The sequence below is a fragment of the Callorhinchus milii genome, unplaced genomic scaffold, assembly GCF_018977255.1.
Source record: "Callorhinchus milii isolate IMCB2004 unplaced genomic scaffold, IMCB_Cmil_1.0 Scaffold2, whole genome shotgun sequence".
NCBI lineage: Eukaryota > Metazoa > Chordata > Chondrichthyes > Chimaeriformes > Callorhinchidae > Callorhinchus > Callorhinchus milii.
In genome coordinates, this window is record NW_024704743.1 from 25,281,263 (window position 1) to 25,287,427 (window position 6,165).

The 6,165-nt window shown below is 41.4% G+C and overlaps 1 protein-coding gene across 2 annotated transcripts in view; it reads right to left on the reverse strand.

Moving 5' to 3' along the window:
• The window catches only part of LOC103176241 (nucleotide-binding oligomerization domain-containing protein 1), a 30,094-nt gene extending 24,694 nt beyond the window's left edge, over positions 1–5,400 (reverse strand). The window contains exon 1 of one of the 2 annotated variants that reach the window (XM_007889665.2): positions 5,302–5,400. The gene's annotated coding sequence lies outside the window, so the exon portion shown is untranslated. Of the gene's footprint in view, positions 1–4,587; positions 4,603–5,301 lie in introns of those variants that run through there. The other variant, XM_042332195.1, reaches the window with a different exon arrangement.
• Between the last annotated feature and the right edge of the window lie 765 nt (positions 5,401–6,165).

Genomic DNA, 6,165 nt, shown 5'->3' on the forward strand with positions numbered 1-6,165 from the left:
TTGATGAGACAATCTAACCTAAAATTGTACAGAAAGGTTTTCTCCATTGACACCCAGTCAGATAGTCTTGACATAACAATCCTGTGGGTTCAGGATTTATCACCTGATTCACCAACACATAATGATGCTGGTCTCTATTGTTTACACAACTTACTTATTAACTATCAACTTATTTATTATCTTATAACCACTAAAGCAACATAGATCTATGTGTTCAGCACTAGCTGGTCTTAATAAATCAATCTTGTCTTCTGTTACCTTAACAGAGGTTTTAAACCACACCCTTAAGTGCTGCATTTATACTGCACTGTTGGTATTGGTACTATTCCAAGCTGAAAGTAGTATAAGGTAGGCTAAAGATCACTTCTTGGCCTCTTGGCTAAGATCAAGTGTACAACAACAACAACAAGATTCCATTTAATGAGCGCCTTTCACATCGGGAGGACGTCCCAAGGCGCTGTACAGTTGGGTCAGGACCCGAGCAGGGGGAAATGGTCAGGGTGAGGGGAGGGAAGGGAGGGAGCGAGGAGGGGGTAGAGAATCGAGAGGGGAGCTGAAGGCACGGTCAAAGAGAAAGTCGAGAGGGGAGCTGAAGGCACGGTCAAAGAGAAGTGTAGTATCTGTTCTTAACATTACTGTTTGGGTTAGCACCTACCAGGAAAGTTCTGCTATTGAGATTCACTTGTGATACTTTGGCTCAACTAAATCTCACCCATAATTCAGGGGCTCTTATGGGAAGGATTATTGACTTATTGACAATCTTATTGCCCAACCAGGAAGGCCATCCTGTCACCTAATTTGTTCAGGTGGTCATGAAGACAGGTAACATGTCTGCATTGTCGTTTGACAATTTGGGGCGACAACAAGAACTTGCATTTATATAGCGCCCTTCACGCTGGATGACGTCTCGGAGCGCTTTGAGAGTTTGGGGGGATTGGGGGTAGTGTGCGCGCACAACCCTTGTTCCCTAGTGGAATGCAATTCGGTCTAATTTGGTTAAAAGAGGTGAGCAGGACCTAACCTCTCTCATCAATAATTTTTAAAAAATAAGACAGGCTAAAGTATGTCAGCATAAAAACTGGTCTCACACTGCACACAATACAAAGGCCCAACAAAAGAATAGGTTTTATAAAGAACAAGCTCTGGTGTCTTGCTGTACACAGCACTATTCATGTACATTGCAGTGACTAACAAAAAGCTGATGTTAGCTTCTTTTAAAACAATGTCAGAGGTCAGCATGCAGCGCTCTGTGCAATGTTTGAGTATTGCATCCATGGAGCTCTGCCTTATTCCACAGCAAAAGGAACGGTAGTCAAAGTGTGGCTCACTGCTGACAATAGAGTACAAAGAATAGCAAGTCACACCAATCCCAGGGCAGTTTAACTATCTGCCTCTCTTGCTGGGGCAGCTGAAAAGAAAAGACCCAAACTCAACTTATCAGCAATGTTGCAGCTTGGGCACCCCATCTTAGGAAGGTTAAACTAGCCTTGGAAGCCGTTCAGAATTGATTTACTACATCAAAACTGTAAATACATTGTTTAAGAAATAGCTATTTCTGTACAGGAAGTACTTAAAATTGTAAGTGCATTAATAACACTGATCTGACATCCTGAACCCGCAGATCAGAAAGTTCTCATTCGTCGGACGCTATCAGATTCCTGCACCAGCATCACTTTGTCAGACATGAGCAAGAGGTTTTGAGGATAAGGTGTAACTACGCAGACAGCTGTTGTTTTGACCTTTTGCATGAGAAAGGCACAGCGTCTTTTACCTGAGTGGTCATACTGTACCATGCATTACTGTTCAAAGCTTTTCATTCGACTTGTGCAGCTTCACATTGAGACACAAGGTTGCGGCTTCAATTCCCCCAAACCGGGACCAGGGACTCACAGTCCAGGCTGACTCTAGTGCGGTCACCATTCCCCTGCCCACCCCACCAACTTTCCCACCTCAGAAGCCCAGCCACATCCTCTAGATGTGAAAAGTGCTATATGAATGAAAATTGTACCATATTGTATTGTATTGATAATATATCCTATGGTTGACAGTCTTGAGGATCAGATATAATCTTTTACTTTTATTCAGCTGCCTCTATCTCTGCTGTCCCTTCCCCCCGGCCTCTACTCACAACCTTGATACCGTCACCCCCACCCCATCCCTCTCCTCCCTCATCTCCCGTACGAAACCCACCACTTTCTCCCGAGACTCCATCCTCCCACGTCGCTCCTGGCCACCCAGATTCCCCTCCTTGGGTCCCTGCTAGTCGATATGGGGTAGCACTCCGGGACGCTACCCCGTGTGAAGGGCGCTATATAAAGGCAAGCTGTTGTTGATTCAAAAATCAACCTGATACATTCCCACTTCACCCTTTCAAAACCACCGCCATCAACAACAACAAATTGCATTTATATAGTGCCCTTCCTGTTGGGAGGTACCCCAATCCCCTCTGCAAAAAGCCATCACTCAACCCTCAATCAGGCTTTCCAAGATCTCCAGATCCTCATACTCACCCCACCCTAACTCTTCAGCCTCCTGCAACCCGACTGCCTGGGTTACTCCCTCTACTCAGCAAATGCTGGCCTGCTTCAGATCTCCTGTTCAATCCACCTCACCATCGTTGGATGAGCTTTCTGCCATTCCTCCTCCTTGCCCCTTCCCCCCCTGCCTTTAAATCCCGCCTTAAAACCCAACTTTTCGACTGCACTTTCAGTCATCTTTCCTTTCCCCACTCTGCTCAACTCCCCCGCACCTCCAGCTCCAAGTCAACTCTATAAAGTAATTTGAAACATCCTCCCAAAGTGAAAGGCGCTATATAAATGTAAATTGTTGTTGGACACGTCTCCAAGTTCAACTCGGTTGACATTTTATTTTAAGTTATACTCTTGGTTTTTCCTTACATTTTCTCCCCCCCTTTTTTTACCCTGTTTATTGGTGAGCAGAATGTAGTCATGAATTTTGAAGCCAATTTCTGTCCTTAGAGGTCACAAGATCACAGAAGGGATTAGGATAAAGAAGACCCTTTTGCCCATTTAATCTCATCCTTCCAGAGTACCCACCCTATCCTCCTTCCATTAAAGCATCCAGCTACTTTTTTAAAACTGCTCTTTAAATGATTCCAGAACCCTGGCCTCAACCACCCTTCCCGTTAACCTGTTCCAGTCATTAATTACCCTCTTGAAGAAATATTTCCCGATGTCTATCCTGAGATTGTCATTTTCATCCCTAAACCTGTGACCTGTTGTTCCACTGTCTTGGCACATCTGAAGTATTGTTCTGGGATCACTTTCTCAGACCCATAAAATATTAAATATCTCTATCACCTTTGTTCTAAAATGTCGTCTTTCAAGACTGAAAACTCTAGCTTGTCTAGTCGTTGTTCATAGCTCATTACCCTGACATGCTTCTTGCTCTTCTCTGCACTGCCTAGGGCCTGGGCGATCACCTTATGTTGCCGTGGGAAGACAGGGAACATCCTCCCGATGTGAAAGGCACTATATAAATGCAATTTATTGTTGATTTCTTACACTGATCTATCTTACTGAAATTCATTTGCCAGTTATCAACCCACGCACAAGCTCACTTTTAAGACCTTTGCTACCGCCTTTGATTCCACAGTTCTCTCCAATTTGGTGTCATCTGCAAATCTGAACCCGAAGAAAGAATTCTAGACTGATTATCTCTAAGCTATTGTAATGTGACAGTTTGTAAGTTGATCAGTAGTTCAGGATTGTTTTTTTATCAACAAAAATACAACATTTTACATTTAGCTTAGCTTTTAGCCAAAGAAGTAGCAGCCCAGCCCTCTGTGTAAGTTACAACACACGTCTTACCCAACATGAAGTACAAACTTCTAAATGCAAACGCAACAGAGCTGAGCTGCAAAATCATGTCATAACTGGTTAAGAGACAAAACGATCATTGCGCAAATTCATAAGCAAACTAGTAAGATGAAAGGAAAATCCCAAACTAGCAAACTCAAGAAAGGATATACTATACTGCAGGATGAATAGAGTATTAAGTCCAATCAACCCATCAGAAATAGTTTAAATTCTGGGTGTGCCGCTTCATCAGAATTTCCCTATTTTGTTTTCAGATCCTGACTTAATTCCTCTTGCTCTAAATTTTCATCAATTAACACATTGCTTTCTATTTCCACATCTGCATACAGTAAACTGATAACCCATCACTCTTAGGGAAAGGGTTTATGTGACGAATTATCCAAAGTGGCGAGTTAGGCATCTATATAAATACATAAAGAAATGTGACAGGAAAAAGGACAGCATGATAACTTAAAGTGGTAGTGACAAGTGAAGCCAGGGGCGAGTTAACAGCAGGCTACGTATTTTATTAGCATTATTAAAAACAATAACAGTAATGTTAACCTTTCAAGAGATAGATATGAGATTCATCCAGCATTTCACTCTTTCCCCCCTTTTTTTGAGAGTTACAGTATTTTCTATCTCCCTTTGGGGGTCCCACATTACCAGCCCTTCCAGGGTTAATAGTTGTTAGGTACAACTCAGTAGTCTAATGGATGACCTGTTTGATTTCTCTTGATTCCCCGCCACCCCCCCACCATATACTGACCTTCCTGTGGAAAAGGGTTTCCTCTCAGTACTGATCTCCACACCAACAACTCACTAAGTGGAGAACTGAAGATATGGATCTACCACCAGTAACACAAGGGCAGGAATTCCATCCAGGTTTAAATGTACTCTGCTTAATATAGCACTTGAGAGCATCCAGAATTTGGCAAACTCTTAATTTTGAAAGTGTTTTTTCGAAACAAAACACACAGAGATTTCAAACGAATTCAATGATTTGCTGAACTCTGGCTGCTCTAAGATGCTACATAATAATAGACCCCAGAAACTTTCCCCTTGTGGTGTGCACTGGACCCCACATCACCACACCACCTCCTGCTCCTCCGAGAAGTCAGCAACTATTTGAACGTTGTGCAGAGTTTTTCTCCCAGACAGAGTCAAGGATTTGTGTAGCCGCACCTACTTGAACCCGCTTTATGGCTGGATTCCTTTCTGCTTAGGTATTTGTTGTTGATACTTATTACTGAGTATATAATTATGCAAGTTTAAACTTTAAAAGATACACAAGAACATAAGAAATAGGAGCAGGAGTAGGTCATTCGGCCCCTCGAGCCTGCCCTGCCATTTAGTAAAATCATGTCTGATCTTCTAACCTAATTCCATTTATCCGCCCTATCCCCATATCCCTTAATCCCTTTAGTTTTTAAAAATCTATCGATCAAAGATACAAAGTACTATTACTTATTTCAGTACTTACACAGCACTCTGAAGAAGTTCTGCACGGATCTGCCGTTGACAACTTGAATTGCCTTGTAATACTAGTTGCAGTAACTATCACAGCAGTTTATGGGAAATGAAATTTGAGCTGTGAGACTGCCCATTTTGTGGTTAGAATTGAACACCAGCCAGCAAAGCTGGAGACAAAACTGCAGGTCTTTCTCAAGCTGCTGACTCTTGTACATCAAGCAAAGAATTTCTGCCTATTGTTGAAATATATCTACAATTTTTTTTGCATTCCTCTTCCACACTTATTGTACAATAATCCCACGCTATAACTATTTTACTTTCCAGAGGCCATATCACATAGTCCTGTATAATACAACAGATACATACGGATTCTCTTTAATTTCTGACCAAATAGTGGAAGTTAATTTCTTACCAAAAAGGAACAATCTGCAAGAAACAACCTCAATTTGATCTATTTCAATAAACAAAATGGCTGTTTGCATCACTCAACAATTAACTTTTTTTTAGGACTGTTTATTTTTCCAATATAAAAGCATCAAAAACAGTATCCAGGAATGAGGCAAGAGACTCAATCAACAGCCAATAGTCACTAATTATATACAAACAATATATAAATGTTAGTCAATATAACAAAAAACAGGCACAATATTTATATATAAAACTGCTTTTGAATGTTAATGTATTTTAAATGTTAATATGCTGGGTGCTTCAACTGTTGTTTAACTCAAAGAAATGGATTTCTCTGTGAGGAAGTTAAAAAGATTCCCCTTTCTCTGCTGCAGCTTGCTATATGAGCTTACATCTAATTGAGATTTTTAAAATAATAAAGGGATTTGTTAGGGTAGACACAGAGAAACTATTTCCTCTGGTGGGG